Source organism: Metopolophium dirhodum, chromosome 8 (assembly GCF_019925205.1).
Source record: "Metopolophium dirhodum isolate CAU chromosome 8, ASM1992520v1, whole genome shotgun sequence".
Lineage (NCBI taxonomy): Eukaryota > Metazoa > Arthropoda > Insecta > Hemiptera > Aphididae > Metopolophium > Metopolophium dirhodum.
Genome location: NC_083567.1, coordinates 19,514,676 through 19,535,075, shown reverse-complemented (window position 1 = coordinate 19,535,075; position 20,400 = coordinate 19,514,676). Strand labels below are relative to the sequence as shown.

At 32.9% G+C, this 20,400-nt stretch overlaps 1 protein-coding gene across 3 annotated transcripts in view; it reads left to right on the top strand.

Moving 5' to 3' along the window:
- The first annotated feature begins 379 nt into the window (after positions 1–379).
- LOC132950227 (leucine-rich repeat-containing protein 4B-like) overlaps positions 380–20,400 on the top strand; it is a 355,161-nt gene continuing 335,140 nt past the window's right edge. For all 3 annotated transcript variants that reach the window (XM_061021548.1, XM_061021549.1, XM_061021547.1), the window contains exon 1: positions 380–831. The gene's annotated coding sequence lies outside the window, so the exon portion shown is untranslated. The remainder of the gene's footprint in view (positions 832–20,400) is intronic.

The following is a 20,400-nucleotide window of genomic DNA, read 5'->3' as shown; positions in this document are numbered from 1 at the left end:
GACTGCAGTATTTATTTTAATACGCGCGTAACATATCAATAACGATCTACTCAAACGCGGAGACGGCGAATCCGTCTCTACGATTGCTGACCATCGACCGTGACCGCGGTATAGACAGGTAACAATAATCGTAATAATCAACAGCGGTAACGCGCGGTGCCCAAACCGTGTGCGGTGCACACGTCGCGTCGTCCGGGCGGCGGCGGCGGTCGGCTGTCGTCGCCAACACTCGTGTGTTATATTATCTCGTGTTATTATTACTATTATCGTCGTTATATAATATACGACGAGCACACAACTCGGGCGCGCTCTCTATCCGCCGTCGCCACCCCTGCGAGACCGCCGCCGCGACGCGCGCCGCTTCTCCGCAACCGTTTTCCGCCCGCCGCCACCAGTGTGCCGGGTACGCTAGACGACTGCTGATGACCGTCGTTCGGTGTGCCGTCCGCCGTAACCGCCGCCCGACGATTTGCGGCATTTACGTTCGCGTGATTTCGCGTTTTTTAATTTGTTTTCTTAGTTTCGGTATATTATTATTATTATCGCATTAATTTGTCGTAACCACCCTCGCCGCCGCCGCCGAGTGTCTCGCGTCGAGTATAACGACAGTTGTATTATATAGTAATAATAAACTTGATATAATACACGCACCGTGTTAAAAATCGAGAGACGTCGTGAAAATCAAACTAGCCATAGTGCCGCCGGTACGCGTGTGCGTTGCGGTTCGTTTCGCGGAGGTCGCCGATCGTTTCCGTTTTCCGTTTCCTGTCCACGAGATTGGATATCATCGTTTCGCCGGCTGCGAGCAGCTAACCCACGATCAGACACCAGGTAAGCCGTTGCAAACCGTATACCTTTGAGGTTATCCATGTCAATTATAGTTACCGCGATATGGGGTGAACAATGTCGTGTGTTTTGCATTTTGTTCACCACTATCGACGTGTCTTAGATTACCGTCACCTACGCACCGGCGTAGCTAAATTGCCTAAACGACACGCCGCCGTGCCGGGCTAGACCACAGGTCCTCAGGTTAGGCTCGTAGGACCTTAACGTTTCCCCTTGTAGTGTCAATATTATTATTACCAACTCTGCAAACTATTGGACAAATTCTTAGACAACGGTTTTGATCGCGAACCAATTATTTAATAAAGCTAATAAACGTCTATCACGTCGGCGGCGATCGCACGACGATATCGTGTTTCCGTTCACGAGCGTGCACTCAATATCGGATAACTATTTATAACTGTTCAAGTTAGGTAGTACAATTTTACGTGTGCTATTTAATATTATTATTATTATTATTATTTGACCGAACTTGCTAAACGACTTTTTGTTTTAATTAATTCTATCGTGGACGAGCGCGTGCCGTCGATCCCGCATACAAGTACATGGTATTAATATTACGTTATGTTTCTACGGAATTCACCTCTGATTTCGCGGTATAAACAATATAAACATTCACATGGACTTTTGGTATATTTTAACCTGAAGTTATTTTGTTAGAATAGTAACGACCACCACAATACCGCCGTCGCGTAAATAATATATAAACATCACATATTTTGAAGTGCTATAATATTTAAATATTATTTTGTTATCCCATTACATAATATAACCCCACGTGTATAACACAATATGTGACAATGGAATAGACAACTTTACGGTCGTAACAACTTGTAAACAATAACAACCGTAATGTTACCGAAGTACCAAGTACACTATACCTACCTACTTGTGTATATTATATTGTATTATTATTATAATTGTATAAGTAGATGATTTCTTTTTTTTTATGTTATAAACTACGTTGTTGGCACGCCACTAGGCATACATATTATATTTGTTTTATAAATAAATACGCTTACAACAACAGACGGTATAAATAAAAACAAACGTTATCAAATTATATAGTACCCGCCAAAATAATTGTATTATATGTATTGAATTCCGTGTGATCATTTTTCACTCGAAAATCGTTATTGTTTTATCATACTTGAGTGAACGCGCAGTACTATACCGATTTCTGTTTTCGTTCATAATTTATAATTTAATAATAATTATTTTTTGTGTGCTGGAGATAACTTGACCAGGCAAAACAGTAATAATTCGATGTCTCGTTGCATCTTCAAGATCCGAAAAAATGTTTTTATAATTGAAATATATGTCTTAAAAAAAAAAAATGTACCACTTTAAAGTAAAAACTATAAAAAAAATACTCACGAGATTATAATAAACTGATAAACCTATTAGTTTATAAACGAAATAGTATTACTGCCGTAATGATTTGCTATAAATATTATTATTATTTAAATCGTTTAAAATGCAAATGGTTAAATAAACACATATTTTGTCAGTCCAGACAGGAAAATAATATTACAGTTTCTAATGGTATTATTACGATCTGTAAGATTATTACAACACCCATAACGTGTTTTGGCCGTGATAAGTGTTTTTACTTGTCACGGCTTCACTTTTTAAACAAACAACGTTAACGGAAATAAAAAGATTGTCAATATAATTCGGTGGAGAAAAACAGTTGGGTCACATTATCACCCTCTTGTCACGTCGTCGTGTTATTTTTCAACAACTTAAGCCTAACACGGTCTCACATTTTCAATATCAAAAACTACGTCGTTTAATGTATTATATATGTTTTTTCATTCGAACGCATTTAAGTAAATCATTAAGTATTATATATATATATTACAGATACAAATAGTTAATTATTGATTTTTTATCATTAAAATTAGTTAACTGTTTTTTCTGAAAATAATATATTTGTGTAGATTATACATTAACTGTCTGTGGCTAACAAAAAAAAATATAATATTATAATTTATTAATTTTTTGATCTTACATATAAGGACAGTTACTTCATAATACAAATGTATATAATACGAAATAAATAATATACTATAACAATTAAGTATTGACAAAAACGTATACGCTTGTATAAACATAACTGAACAAATTCTGTACAAGTTATTTTAATTAACTAAATAATAATATGTATACAAATATTAAGGGTTAATATTAGTAATGCACATCGTATTAGTAAATCGTAATTATTTATGCGCCAATGCGTTAAAATTAATATTCTCATTATAAATATCCAAATTCCAATGTTTATGTTACTTTGGCAGAACATGACCTACATAATTCAATGCTCGATGTTTTACCTTCTGTACATTGAATACGAATAGCTTTAAAGTTCAAAGCCAATACCCATTATATAATCAATTAGTAATAAATTGCGTTTAATTATCGGAATTCATGTTTTACAACTACTTGATTTCATTCTTTTCCACTCGTGGTTTATTAAGGAGATAACCTTGACAATGTCATTTAAATACATTTTTTTCATTAATATTAATTATTTTGAACAATAATTAAAGACCATAATTTATGTGCACCTATGCGGAGGGTTGTACAAACAACATCTGAGAATAAGAGTTATTCGACGATGACACGAATTGAACAAAACAAATACATTTATGTTTTATTATGGCGTGATTTATTATAATACAGCTATTTTAAATAGTTATCACGAAGTCGTCCCAACAAAATAATTTCTTTTAAAACAATTACATGGATATTTAATATTTTATGTCTCGTGTTAAATTACTGTCGATATTTGAATAAAAATATACTAAAATTCTTTTATTTTTTTTTTATTTAAAAGAAACCAGAAAATGTTTTGTCATTCATAAAAAATATTTATATTCGGCTCCTTTTCATTAAATAAACCAAAAACTTTATTTGAAAATATTTTATGTTTATTTTTCTAGCCACAGCGCCGTACAGATTAAATTGATTGTTTCGCAAATGGCTTTTTATTAAAATCATAACATTAAATACTATACAGATACACAAAACACACAAATTTGTGTGTTCATTATACTATAGAGAAATATACATATACAGAACTCTGAGTATTTACTAATTTAAAATGATGGGGTAATGGAATTCACATTACTCATACCACGTAAAATAATAAATCTTTGTGAGACATCCTATTTAAAATATAAGTATTTGTTTTAAAGAAAAAAAACCTAAGAATTGTTTGAAAACATAATAAGTTAGTACGAATTTTCATTCGTTAAAAAAATAAAATCAGCAATTACACGTATGTAACAAAGTTTTAGGAGAAAATATTTGCATTTTTAAATTGGAAAATCCGTCTAGGATACATATAAGCCGGGTATCGAGCACACAAATTGCTTAGCTTACCTTTGCGTGGTTTAGGTAGTGATCTATTTATAATACAATTTAAATTTTGAACGCAATAATGTTATATTGTCGCATTTGATAAACGATTCTAGTTAGAAACTGGTTTACTATTTTTAGTTTTTAATGTTATAAAATTGTTCAGGTATTTTTAGAATTTTAAATGTCAACAATATTCTCTGAGTTGCAACAAAATATTTCATATGAAAAAAAACTTAGATCGAATTTGTTAAAACCTCGGTCGCATTCATTTCTTCAATTCATTTTTTTGTTTTTTTTTCTTACGTTTGATAAAATAATGGAATTTGGAAAATAACTTTTCGGTGGTTGATGAAATTTCCTATCCATGTATGGTTATTTTGTGAAATATTGGAGTTTTTTGACGATGCGAAAAATGTCTAGTGTACAAGAAATACAAATTTACTGGAAAATCAATACATTTTACTGAAAAACGCTCAAACATCTAGGACGATAACATACAATTAATTGCACCTTATTAAAATCTTAAAGGTGAATCGATAATCAAAATAAAATATGTTAATTTGCAGAAGATTAAATTGATTAAATTGAATATGTACAGTTCAAATTATTTAATGATTCTGTGGATGACGTTCAATTCTTTTGGATACAATGTCATTTTATTTTTTATGTAGGTGTTGTGAATTTATTGTTTAATGATAATCATCTGAACTAATATTTAACACCCTATAAAGAATAACGATCTCTTTCCCTAAACAAGCCAGTATCTTTAACATTTCCATACTAGGTATTGTACCCTATACATTCGTTGCCACGGAACCCATTAGATAGCGGTTCGGTGGAAATTAACTCAACGGTGGAGTGTAAAAGGGCGTAAATCGTTTTGGCACCAGAATCAAATTTTACCTGAAAAAGTCATAACACATTTGGTCATCAGTTTTGTTATTTTTAACATCCCGATAGGAAATAATAAATAATAATACTATAATGTTTCTAAAAACTTGCTTATATTACAAACAATTTATATTGTGACTGTAATATTATATTATATAAAATTACTAAATTATTTCAAATCTACCGTGTCAAAAATTATCAAATTATAATATTATAACTTACATTTTATTGCACTTACTTATCGTGGCACTGATCAAGGATTTAGTCTAAAATGAATTTAAAGACAGCAATTCTACAGTTATTTTAATCACTTACGTTTGGTGGTGAAATGATCAAAATGGAACATTATATTTTTTTTTAATTGAAACCAAACGAGAAAACGTTATGTACAACTAGTTTTATATTTGTAGCATTTTACATCATATTTCAAAATCACGTTTGAGATTAAAATATTTGAACCTATTTAGTTTATATTTTAATGCTTATTACGTAATATTAAAAAAAAATAATAATTGTATAATGTTTATAATATAATGATATCATGTGTGCAATATTTTTTGTATCCCAGAAACGAAATAATAATTACGAAAATGAATTATTTGAATAGTTTGGTACGTGTGGCGTACAAAAATGATATGGGTCGCGCTCGTGTTTCGGAAACGGTGTGTGATAAGGGAGTGTGAGACAAGTGCCAAAAATGTTTTTCGTGTTCCTACAGAAGTCATGCTATATGCACACTGTGGTTAAACAGACAGTGCGCACGTGCGTGTTTAAATCTCGAATTATTACTAAAATATTTTTACGACGAAATGAAAGCCACAATAATATATTAAACGGAATTTTTGTATTTATTTACAGTCTATATGGAATCGTTTCAAAAGTGCCATACTATCTCCTGTATTGTATATACAAAAATAGTTTGTGCTTTGCTATACCCGTATAGATATGTGGATAAATATAAAACAATATTTGGCGGGACGAGGGACCAAAAAAAATGTCAACTATAACTCACTGATAACGTCAATATTTTACGTTTTTAGAATCTATAGGATTTATAATACTTGACGTCACACTGCGGGGGAACAAAACTGTACTCATCTGCGTCGGGGTTTTTTTTTTTTTATTATTATTGTCTGTGCATAGTATACCACGCGCGTGCGCACGCCACTTCGCTGTTTCATTAATCAAAATACGAAATACAAAAAAAATAAAATAATAATAATAAAAACAACAGAAGGGTTATGTGTACCTGAAGCAGATCAACTACACACAACCCTTACCGAATTTCACATCAGTTTTTTAAACGTTGACCGGATAAATATGCTTACCCCCTGAAACCAAAGAATATAATATAATGGATATATATATAGGTATAAATAATAGAATATAGATCATATTATTATACACATCCTAACAAAGTTTTCGTTGAAAAAATATAAAAATAAAAAGCTGAAAACTGAAACATATTATTTTGTATGATAAATTATGAACTTTTATACACATGTATATACATATATTTAAATTATAAGGAATGCCAGTTGAAGAACGTTTTTGTGCAATTCTTAAGATACTAAGAAAATACTATTTTAAGCAAGCATATTACGATGGGTCACACGAGTACGGTGTTATTAATGTGGAACAAGGAATGGGTGTAATTTATTTTCGCCCTCTCCCAAGTTGTTACTGTAAGCTCGGTGTAACTTTTTCGAAACTTCGGACTTTCAAAAAGGAAAAAATACCCTCGGTGTGTTGCAAAACTTTGATCGGTCTCGTAGACATGTCAAATCTGCGTGGATTTGACAGTGGCAAGTTACTTACTTGAGTTACGGTTTAAACGGGCTTTACTTTTTTTTGAGCAGGGAAATTATGAAAGAAAAAAAAATGATACCCGTTTTCCCGTATCGTGGCAATAATAGTGTATTTTGTCTTTTGTGACATCAAGAATGACACTTTGTATGCTTGCGGGCCCTCGAGGTTGGTTCAATGTACTAAAACGACATTCAACTCACTTAAGTGTACAGTTGTTTCTCAGACAAAAAAAAATATAATAAAATACCGAGTTACCGAGTGAATTACGAGTTTATATTATTATATTTTTCTCGCATAGAAACGTTGTTCTCAAAAATCTTAATCCATTTGCATAAAGTACTATGTGCGCCGCTTCCACCTGTGAATCTATTGGATTATGGTTAAGTGTTTTGTGAACAAGGTTCTTGACATAGTTTGGAAAAATGAAAAACTGATCGACGCATATTTGCCATACGCGCTATTTCCACATAGACTTCACAATATTATTATGGTATTTCATGTTGACATATCGTTGTTTATAAGTTATAACAATTGTGTCGTGTTAATTTGAGAAGGTTGACATTGACTCCAACAGTATAATTCTAAATAAAAGTTGATATATTTTTTATTCTGTTATACTCAATTAATATTTCATATAGACCTGTGTTAGTGGTAGATCTAAGGGGTGGTCAAAGGGGCTTGCATCCCCCCTCCCCTGGGGCCAATCAGATGTGTTAACATATGGTGTAAAGACCAGCGGGTGACGTAAACATATGAGGAAAAAAATAACAAAAAAGAAACATTTTTGATCCTCCCTCCACCCCCCCCCCTAAAAAACGAAATCCTAGATCCATCACCATTTTTCCTAGATTCTACGTATTATATTGGGTTCAAACTGTGATTATTAGATTAACAATTTGCATTTATTCGTTCATTCGTTATTTATTTGTCATCAATATTAAATAAATCAAAATTAGCACGCAACACGCTAACAGATAACGCTGATAGACGATAGTGTAAACATTACTTACTGTAAATATTGGTGACGGATATAAATCGATAATATTTATTTTTACGTATTATAATATGATATGATTCTAGTATTCTACACACTACGCGTACTATTAAATGAAAAAAATCAATATATACGGTAATAATACGGTATATTATAAAGGATTAATGACAATAGTAATAATATTTATCAATATTCATTAAAAAAAAAACATAACGGAATCATGATTTTTTAATATTTATTATTTCCTACAATTAAAAATCGAGGTGACATTATACTATTAACTTTTTATTTAAAAATATTCTTCAGAATTTATTATTTTTAATTTTAATTTTATTTCTAGTTGCATATGCGTTGTGTAATTTTTATGTTTGGTAATAAACTTTGAAATGAAGATCGTTAATTTGAAAACACACTTTTGTTTGGGCTTACCTACCTTCATAATTACGGAAAGTTAGTTATTATACCAATTGAATGAGTTAAAAAAGCTAAAAATTAACCATAATAAATAAAATGAAAATTATTACTCGCTTAAAATAATTGGAACACGAATTTTATTATTCGCTAGTAATATAATAATTATAAATATCATTAATATTTTACCTACATAATTAATGCATGTGCAATAATCATGTCACTAATTAAAATATAATATATATGGAAATGTAAAGTATTTTTCCAATTTATAAATATTTTTCGTAGACCTAATTATAACATTGAAATTTCCTAATCAATCATTTAAATTTTTTTTTATATAAATACAAAATGGAAACAACTATCGAAATTATTGTACTAGTAACAAGAAATTGTAATATCTTGTGGTCGATAACTACGTTTATTAAAAGCAGTGGAATAAATAGTTTATTCCTACCGAGAAATTTAATCCATATTAAATTTAGTGGAGAGGCTATTCGAGAATCGTGATGACATTACAATTCCAAACACATTTTTACCTTTTCACTCCGATCTTTACACATTTAGATGATTATAGTAGTTAGGTAGGTATCTCTTGAACTATTTAATGTCCGATAAAATAAGAGTATAAGTATACGAGTAGAATAAAATAAATTGAGAAAAATATTTGGTGTTACAATTATTGTTAACTGTATACTATATTAAATTAGAAAATTGTTGTTTAGAATTAGAAATTATCGTTTGACTCTAAGATAATTGTTTTAAAAACGTTTATCAAACTTAGCATTTATGTTTTATTGTACCCTTACAGAATATAATTGTCAAACAAGTTATTAAAAATACAACAACTGCTATAATCATTTAGAACAAATGACTGTCTTGTGTTCATGAAACAGTAGGTAGGTAGGTACTGCGTGATAAACAAATAATCATAATTAACGTAAAAACTAAAAAGTTTTAGCAGAGAAATTATAGCATTTATAAATTAATTAAATTACTAAGTATTATTATAATCTAATAAAAAAAAATATTTTGACGTTTGACGATGCGTCTTAGAATATTGTTCTCTACAAAATCTCTTCTTAAGTTGTTTGAAGTGTTTGACAAAAGAGTTTAAAAACAAGTCTTAAACACAATTATGAATTTGATTTCGGAATTAACATAAATCTACGATATGCCTGTTCATGTAGCTTTATTAGTTTAGCCTTATGTTAAAGGACTAAGTGTTGTCACTAATTTGAATAATCAACTTAATGATATAATAATAATGAACTTCTTTTCAGTTTTCACTCGCAATAATCTGTTCCAAATTGTTCATATAATTGTTACGTTCTAGTGCCGTTGAATATTTTCACTGTTTTCGATACCTAGATACGTGGAGGTGAATCGCGCAACAGCTTCAACTGTGATTTGACTAAATCGAACACGATGTAAATAGACGATTGTAAGTCTACAACACAGTGAAAACTGACTACCATATCGGCTGTCGGTGCTAAAAATAAACATATGAGGAATACATTATCGTACAAATCTTTATTATAATAACAAAAATTATTGTGTCATATAGTGTTATGACAATGGTTAGTAATTTGGCACGAGAACTAAATATCAGTGATGCGCATTTAACAATCAATCGTTTCTCATGGTATAGACTTTTTTCTCTACTAGTGATGTTACTGATTTGAGGTAGGTTTTGATTTGCTTACATTTTTGAGAATTACATGGCTTGCACAGGTGGAGTGCACCATTCGGTTTTATATTATAATCTGTGATGCGACAGAGACCGTCCCTTATCAATCTACCATGTCTCCCAATTAAACACGATGTTGAAAATTATTGCAAAACTTGTGACATGCTGGAGAGTATACACAGTTTAAGACGAAAACAAGCATTGGAGAAAAGATGTGGACTCGCAGTTCGGACCCAGATTTAACGGCGGCGGTGGCGACGACGGAGTTACGCGAGCCTTCCGATCTTCGATGTCTCTCGCGTGCAAGCGTATATTTAAAGGCGCACCCGTCGTCGGGTTAACAAAGTTTCTCCGCTAACTGTAGTTTATGGTCTCATATACGCATTAAACTGTAATACGTTGATATAATATATTATTACAAGGCCATTCGCGTTCGTCGCCCGTTAATCGTGCACGTAGGTATATATAAAAGCACCCCGTTCTAACTCTCCCCTCGTCCGCCACCCTCTCGCGTGCACCTACCCTTTAAGATGGTTCTGCGCGTTTTTCCCGCCGCGTGCCGTCGGCAGCTGCACGTTATAGTGCATTACGATACACAATATTATAATAGCCTCGCGTGCCCTGACACCAACGAGCATCGTGTTTAAACTAGGATTATAATATTATTGTCCTACCTCGATTGTCGTAAACGCTATAGGTAGGTAGGTACAGTGCTATACATTTATAGGAATTCAGTGACGAGGCGAACCTAAAATGTTTCTAGAGGAAAGACTCCTAGAAAAATTATATTCTATCCACCCAAGTACCCACTCCAAACACGATAAATGCATTTACTGTCATATTTTTCATTACCAATGTTGGATAGTCATTAATATTAAAATACTAGTGAACACCAAATTTGCTTACCATAACCTCTGTGCCACCTCTCAATAACTCCCTTCACCACCTCTCTGCTATCCTCTGTCACGCACCCACACTTCAAGGCGGCGCAGCGCGTTTTTACCACCACGAGCTGTCAGCAGTTGTCGTTAAGGTAGAAACACACTATTGTCACGTCACGTGTTGTCAGGTGAGCTCACGTGGCCGGAAGAAAGTGTGGAGTATTGTTATCATACAGGTACTTTAATGTGTCAGAACCACACTGCTATCGCAACGAAATTGTCACATCACGTCACCGATAATTTTCGTGAGAGCACGTTTTGATTTTCTAAACGTCCGCATCTAGTGCATTGTTACGATACGCGATACTATAATGGCCCAGCGTGCACGACGCACGCTGAACGAACATCGTACAAGCATCGTTTTTAAACTCTGATCATTATATTATATTGTTCCACTGATTGTCTTGAACGCAATAAGGGCATATTATAATATGGGTAGGTATAGTATTATATAGTAATTCAGTAACTCGCCCAACGTGACATATTTTCAGAGGTTAGACCAATAATAATATTCTATCCACCCGCCATAAACCCAATAAAGGCTGTCATATTTTTAAGAACCCCCGGTAGTAGTTCATACTATAATAGTAGTTAACACTATAATAATTGGCCAACATTTGCCATTACCACTCTGCCACCTCTCGATTACCGACCCCTTAGCCGCATCGCCGGCACTGACCGAACGGCCGCTGGAATAACGTTAAACGCGAACGCGATACATATATGTACCTCTACCACAGTATTCACAGAGTAACCGGACAGGTACACGACGCATAATGTATAATAATGCGCTCACTATTGTAGTGTATATTGTTCAGTGGTGGGACACGATTCACCATACACGGATCGACATGGAAAAACTCGGCGACAAAAACACACTAAACATTTTAGGCGAGTGCACAGTTTCATATATTATTATTATGTATATAACATGATATGTACACACGACGGTGGCAGTACCCTCCGGTTATATTATTATATGCAGGTAGGTACGACGAACGTTTTTTTTATTTTTTTTCCCCATCGCGAATAACCTAATATGCAAATGCGTTATGTCGTATAGTATATATGCCTAAACGCATATCTATGTGTAGTGTGCAAACACGCCGGCGTGTGATTATTGAATGCAAACGGTGCACAAAGAATGTCAACATTTTTTTATATTAGATTGTAAAAATGCACGCAAATTTGAATACAGTGGCTGCTGCTGCTGCTGCTGCGGATCCGAAGCAAGTAAACGTGACATATTATTTTATTATTCTATTATACGGTCCTTATCCGCAGCCCGTTTGAAAATGTTAACCAAGTGTACGTGGTATACACGGCGTGCGAGACGAAAATATTTTATTTGCCCTCGTTATCATTATAATGTAGGCGCATATTTTGGCGATGTTGATTTTTTTTATAAAATCGGATATGTATCGTAGATTAGACGGTAGAAGTGTACAACACGGTTTAGTAGGTACACGTTCCTAATATTATAATCGGCAGACGTTTCCATGTCGTGTACACAATACGTAGGCCGAATCGTACTAAGGTTATAAACCCATCGTTTGAATAATTTAGGGATGACTCAAGGGGGGGGGGGGGTACCCCATATACTATGATTAGCACTTATATATAAATTCCAGATCAATAAGAAATTTAAATATTATACTGCAGGTATGCAAATTTTTTTTCAAACTTTTGAATCCTCATTCTAATTTTTTCCCAATTCAAACACTGGGTATAGCATATTAAACATTATGTGTTTGTTTGTTAAATATAATATTAAATCAGAACCACGTTTGACGAGATTAACTGTGTGCATATTTCGTATAATATATAATGTATAGGTGCGTAATAGTTTGTCCGCATAATATTACCTACAATGTGGACGAAAAACGTTGTATAATATTTGTATTGAATTATATAGAAGTATGAAAATACAAACGCATACCTACATCAGAGCATCAGAACCGACGTGCATAATATCACATGCCGTTTTAAATAATAGTTTTGTTAAAACGAAAATAGAAAAAAAAATAGAATATTTTTCGAGATAATAATTAAATGAGACTCACTTATAAGTTATAATGCGTTTCGTCTAAGGAATAATATAGATAGGTACGATAAATGAAAAACACGATACAACATGAAGTATAAAGGTATTATTAAAAACTTGAAAAAAATTGTAATACACTTTTTTTATCCGTAAAATGAATTTCATCCAGTTTTTTTTCTTTTCATACTATATGTGCGTCTAAAAATATAGTTTCAAGTACTCTCAATTTTGATCACAACTCTATACAAAAAAAAAATGATGAGAGTCTACCGTGATACGAAATATTTTTTTATATCAAACATTTTGACCTCCATATATGTTGCAACTATAGGAATATTTAATACAAATCATTTTAAATCAAACCATAGGTATACAACATTTGGAGTTTAATGAAAACTTATATATTATATACACATTACAATTGTTCATATTATACTGATATAAATATAGAATAGTAAATTTCAGTACGATAAAAAATAATAAGCGTGTTATTTTTTTACTTAATATTTGTTTTTTCCTTTATTTAAAATAGGCACATAATCTGTATAAATTAGCAGAGAAAGTTTATTATGTGATAGTGTGCGATTTCCGACATGAGTGTAACATGTATAACAATCCACCCACCAGGTTAGGTTAGGTTAGGTAATGGTACTATCAATATAATATAAGATCTACGACTATTTATGAGAAGGTGTAGATGTATGTTAAATATTAATAATTAAAACTTAAAAGTACTTCATGAGAAAGATATAAGATACTACAATTATTATAGTTTATGGCCATGGGATACAGTGGTAAAGGGGGGGGGGGGTAATTAATGAAGTGAAAAATACCTATCGGGAAAACATTTTGTTAACGATGTTTTAATTTTAGAATTTAGGTAGGTAGTTTAGTCTTTAATATTGTTGGAGTCGAAAGCGACAGACTGGTGAGTAAAAAAAGGAAACTATGTGTTTTTTTAATAAGATTATGACGGTTTGGATGATTATTTATTCAGCGCTTGAAAAAGATTTGTAGTTTGGACGTCCCTTGAAGTTGGATGGATGTCTGAGCACTCCCACAAAGGCGCACTTGGCTGGACTGCTTTTGTCTTTACTACAATAATTTGAAAGGCGATCTTTTCTACACTTGACGTAGCGGAAAGCATGATTAAAGAAATTTGAAGTATACACATAGTTTAACAGTATTGTGACACTGCGGTGGACCACTCTTGGTTTTACATGGAATTTCACTTTCATACCTGCGTAGGTACTGTAAAGAACGATAGGTTGAGTTTTTCCCAATTATTATTTATGTGTGCGTAAAAAATATGTAGTGGTTGTCCATCTTTTTACGTTCACAACGCGTCGAACAGAATTTCTCCAATATTTTTGGCTTGACCTTCAGATTTATCAAAGATATCAGAAATATCAAGAGTTGTGTGGTGAAAGTTTTGATAATTGCCTTATAGCAGCTGGTCTCTTAGGATCGACTAAAGTAAAAAAAATATTTTATATTAATAATAAACATACTTATATAAATAATAAAATAAAAGTGTAAAGTTCTCTAATATGAGTGATTATAACTTTCATGTAAGAAAATTCCATTTCACACTAACAGGTCTATCCGAAATATATGTATTTTATAACTGTATCTGCTAAATTTAATGACAAATGTATAAGAATAATGAATAATCTTTAACAAGGGGATCGACTTAGAAAACGTCCAAGATCGACCAAGATCAACACAATTCAAGATAGCATATTTTGTAATTTACCCGAGAGACTCTGTGGGGCTCAGTATTTTTTGTTTTTTAAATAATGTTAAACTAAATAAAGCTCAAGCATCCGTGTGGGGCAAATAATCAAAAACTAAAATGTTAGCACGGGTTATTAGGTGTTCTGCGTGTTCATATAGTATGTGTTACAATATTAGGCAGTCAAAAAATAATCCGGTAAGTATAGATTGTATCATTAAGATTTGAGTTACTTTTAAATATTATAAACTTGACAAATATCCCGAGAACACAATACTGCACGTCTGTACATTTTTACAATAAACTAATCTATCTGTTATTAAATAACGCGTTGTAGAAAATCAAATTAAAACATATTAATAAAATAGATGTTTGAAATTTGAATGTGTTTTGTTTGAGTTTGTTATTTTACAAAAACTCTTAGATTTTAGGTACTCTGGTATGTTTAAAACGAAAGAATTATAAATTGTATTGTTTTCATAAAGTTATAATTTATTTCGCGTGGACGAGAACACATTTAATTTATGTATAAAAACGTAAACCGTTGCAGAGTTGTGCCGGTGTCGGAAAGTTATTTAACAGATAAAGTTTCATTATATTATTATCAAGTATATTTTTAACAATCATTACGGAATGAGCAAATTTATTACCAAGGGACATAATTATTTCACATGAACGGATATAATATATTATAGTGTCTATTTTTATGGTTTCGTGACGATCGTAAATATTACATAATAATATTATATCTGGTGTTTTAGCTTATTAATAATCGATACGGGTGATAATGAAGATAATAATATTATTACGGACGTGTGCGAGGGGAAAAAATATATAACGAAGCCATTAAATCTACATAATCTTAACTGTTTACTGTTTATATTTGGGACCCATTTCAACTGTTCACACACACACACACACACACACACACCGAAGAGCTGAGCTGGGCCAATCAGTAACGAAAGTGCCAGAGACTTTTAACCGTGGGTTCCTCGTATAACGCCTATATATAGATAATTCCTCCCCGTAGGATCTGGGCCAGTATTCGACACGACATTATTCGCCCCCTTTCATCCCGCGATAATGTGTACACACCCACATACACGCGTGCGCTCGCATAACAAATTGTGATACATGAGTTTTCTCTCGACTTCTGTCAACACGATTATAATAGGACGTACCTATGCTACATGATAATAATAATATAATGTAATATGTGTTTTCCGGTGAAATATTGCGACGCACAAAAATACACTTAGATACATATTATTATGTTGAGTTGCAAACATCGTCAAAAGGCTTTATTCGGAGGATATGACAAAAATTGTGCACCTAAATCACAAATTAAATAATTCATACATGAAGCACTCTACGTATACACACGGATGATGGTCCTGATCTTCGTTTGCGCGTATATGCGTATCTGAAGAACGGTCGATGGGTGGGGGAACTATAGGATTAAAACTGTCCAACAGGTATAACTCTTATCATAATACCTCCGCGGTGCTATTGGAATTTCTTGGATAACATTTTTTCTTATCCACCGATCCATCGCGCATATCGTTGGCCGATGTGAATTGTAGGCCACCGATCGTCCGTTACCGTCCACCAGTCAATCGAATACTTCGCTGAATATGAGAGCGAGTACAAATGAATAATAAGTTATCGTGGGTTGTCATATGTGCGGGTTAATTGACATAGCGCGGGCGCAGCAGCAGTTTGATCATACGGATCGGTGGTAACCGTGTAAACATTAAACAGCAAAGCGGCGGGGTATACGATTTTAATTTGACTTGTCCGGGACTTGAACAATAATTAACTGTGCGTATAAATTGGTCACGCCACTGCGGGAGCCACGAGGAATTAAAGTTAGAATAATAATCGCCGGGAAAAAAGACGCGTACGTGTATACTCGTGCGGTGCAGGTCGTGGCGGGGAAATAACAACATGGTATAAGACGTTTCCGTCGAAAACGCGCGGCGTGAGCCGCGGTGACCAGTAATTATCCAAGGAACATCAACAACCCGCGGTATATATTATAAAATATATATTATTATATACATAAGAAGTACGCGCGTGGAAGTTTTTGCAATCTAAGTGTTTATTTGAGCCCGGCTCGTCGACAACTCCGGGTGGTCTGGAGGTAAATCTTCTGCAGTATCCACATTTCACGGTCGACCCATTTTGCGGCGCTCGCGATTACGTAATAATTATTAAATAGTTCCGTGGATACTGCGAATTATTGTGGAAGACGACCCTCGGGCTCGAAGATAATATGGATATACATTAAACAATAATGTTATATACATACCTACTGCGCGCACGGTTTTACGCAGAGTTCGACTTTCGGGGAACTGCGACGGCAAAATAATAACGCGTGTTTTGGGGAGTTGAATTTCTAAAAATAATAACGTAAGTTCATGAGTGGCGGTGGCTGCATCCGGTCGTGCTGTTATTGCGCCGATATCATGTGTTGTTTAATACTACATTATATCGATCTGGCTCCGAACGACCCCCTCCATCCCCCCTTCGAGTTCCGTTGTTAGGAAATGTTGACTACAAAATAATCGCAAAGGCAACGCAATTATAATAATATTCCACTCTCAAATACTTTGCGTTTTCTCTCATTGAGATATACCTATGACTTTTAATCACATGTTTAAGCAGCATAACAATTTTACGTAATGTCTGTACTACAATGGTGATTGACAGTGTCGCAGCTTATACAACAAAAGGGTTCCATACTTCCATTCACTGATTATTTTAGATTTTCACAAACGGACTGCGCGACGACGACTATAATTGCAAAAGCTAATAGGTACCAGGTACCTAGTACCTACTACCTACCGACTGAAATCAGCCGATGACGCTACACCGTCTTGGTATTGGTGAGCGATAAATATAATTTCTAGTGACGCGTTGCAATATTATGCAATGGCGTGAACCAATAACGAATAACTGCATTTGTAGTGGTGCCCACCGCCGATGCACTCGTCACGTACATGATTATAATAAAAAATGTTTTAAAATAATAATATTATATCGCCGTTTGCTGCTCGCACTCAGAGAACGCGCGTTATCGTTTGTTTATTTTTTTTCAAATTCAAAATATCAAAAACAACTGGTCGTGTGTTATGTATGGTATGATCACGGTAAATGCATATTATACATAGATATCAGTATTATTGTACCTAATATTATGTTATTTTCGTCACGCGTTTAATTAAAACGGTTTTGGCCGCGTGTGGTTCAACAGGTCGTCTTCTCCACCGCCGTGTGACATACGCTGCTCGCACACAACATAATCATCTTCATGTAATAATATGCAACTACGTGTTATCACAACATACATATATATATATATATATATATATATATATATATGTTCTCATTGTCTGGTCCGGAAACGACCGGCCGTTAACATTTAAAGGGATCCTGTGGCGGCATTGGGATTATGAACCGACGTAGTCGTAATAATATGACATTAACTTTGTATACGCACGACGACGCCGACATTCTCCGCCGAGAATTCGGGGGCACCCTCGTATACGTTACATATAATAATAATATGTGCGTGTTCAATACCTCTCGCCTTCATAATATCATTATTATTATTATTGCTATTATTAACACTTTTCTTAAGTTTGGTTTCACGTCTGTCTGTGATCAAATCTTGCGCGCTCGATTTGAGGCACTTTTTGAAGATGAAAAATTCTGAAAATTGGTATAGACCTTGGTCTTGGATGACAATACAATAATCCGTTGTCATTTTGGGACATGGACCAAAAAAAAAAAAAAGGATTGTTCCCACGACGTCGCCGTAATATCTCTCGCAGATATTGAACTTTCTCTCTTCCCCAAAAAAAACCGCAACCTCTTACGAAGCAAGTATAGGCGTGTCCTATCCATTATTATAATATCTATGGTAACAACGGTAATTATTACCAAATAACATTATACCGGTATTCTGATATAGGTACCGAAAACACCGGATAACATATTTCTTAAACGTTTAATAAAAATATTTACTTTCAACTAAAAAGTAGAAAATAAAAAATAAAAAAAAAAATTTTAAAAACACACTTTTCCATAAAAACATTTAAAAAAAAAATTTAAAAATTGCACTAAAAAGACAAAAATAATTCTCTGTACTTAAAAATAATGAAAAATTTATTGATGAAAAATTTAAAAGTGTGTGGTGCATCATACAAAACATTAAAAGCCGAGCTAAGTCTCACATACACTTCTTTGTTCAATCCTGTTTATAAGATAGTGACTGGCAGTATATGTCAAGTATAAGAGCAAAATAATGAAAAATTTACTGATGAAAAATTTAAAAGCCAAGGAAAGTCTCACATACACTTCTTTGTTCAATCATGTTTATAAGATAGTGACTGGGAATATATGTCAAGTGTATGAGCACCACACACTTTTAAATTTTTCATCAATAAATTTTTCATTATTTTTAAGTACAGAGAATTATTTTTGTCTTTTTAGTGCAATTTTTAAAATTTTTTTTTAAATGTTTTTATGGAAAAGTGTGTTTTTAAAATTTTTTTTTTTATTTTTTAATATTATAGTATACGTGTGTGAGATAAAAGTTTATATTTCCATATAATATATAATTTATATATTATATAAATAGTATATATTAATAATATATATTTAATATATATTTTTGCTCTTTGTTTTTTGTAAATTTCTTGTTATATTCTTCAACGAGCTTGACTCCCCTCTCAGCTGTGTCATTTACGACTTTTAGTGAGTTTATAATTTGTTTTCCTATTTTGTAGTCCTCGTGATTATTCCAATTTGCCGGGTCAATAGTTAAAAACTGTGTGGAAATTTGAAATCTCTTGAACATTCCAATCGATTTAGAGTTTATTAAATCAATTAAAAGATCTTTTTGAATAAACTATGAAACATCTACCAATTTCAGTGCTATTTTTTTTTTCAACTCGATTTTTTCCTCATCATTGTTTATGCTTGAATCGTAGGTACTCAATATTTTCTCAGCTATTTTGAGTTTCGTACTGTTATCTACACGATCGTCAAATATCGAAAATGCAACACACTCTGGATTTAAATACCACAAATAATTTATTATTTTCTTTATAGCTACGTCTGAAATTCTTTATTTGTACAATTTATATTCTTCTAATTTTTTTAAAAATAATATATCATTAAGTGGAGCTTCAATTGCATTGGGTGACGAAAACCAAGCCTGAACGTAACATTTAACTATAAAACAACAAATATCTTTTAACGCCTTTTCTTCTTTGCTATTTAATTTAAATTGATCTTTAAATATGTATAGCTTTAAAGAATATATGGCCTTAGCCATCCATCTGGCTAAATGGTATGGACCAGGCTGCCTAAAAGCAATGCCTCGAGGTGGAACACTGCCTAAAAATATGATAACGAGTTCTAAAAACTCTTGGTAATCATCTCGAGGAAGATTTTCAGTAATTTTTTTTTTCGCATATAAAATAATTTCGTCAGCGTCATTTTTTAAAATATTATGAATATAGAAATCAGAAACCTATGTGGAAAATTTTATTTTATCAATATTTTCCCACGCGTGTTGAAATCTTTAAAATAGTAATATATCAGCTGGTCCTATCATGGGAAACAACTTAACTTCTAAAAATACACCTTGTAAAACAAGTTCAAAAA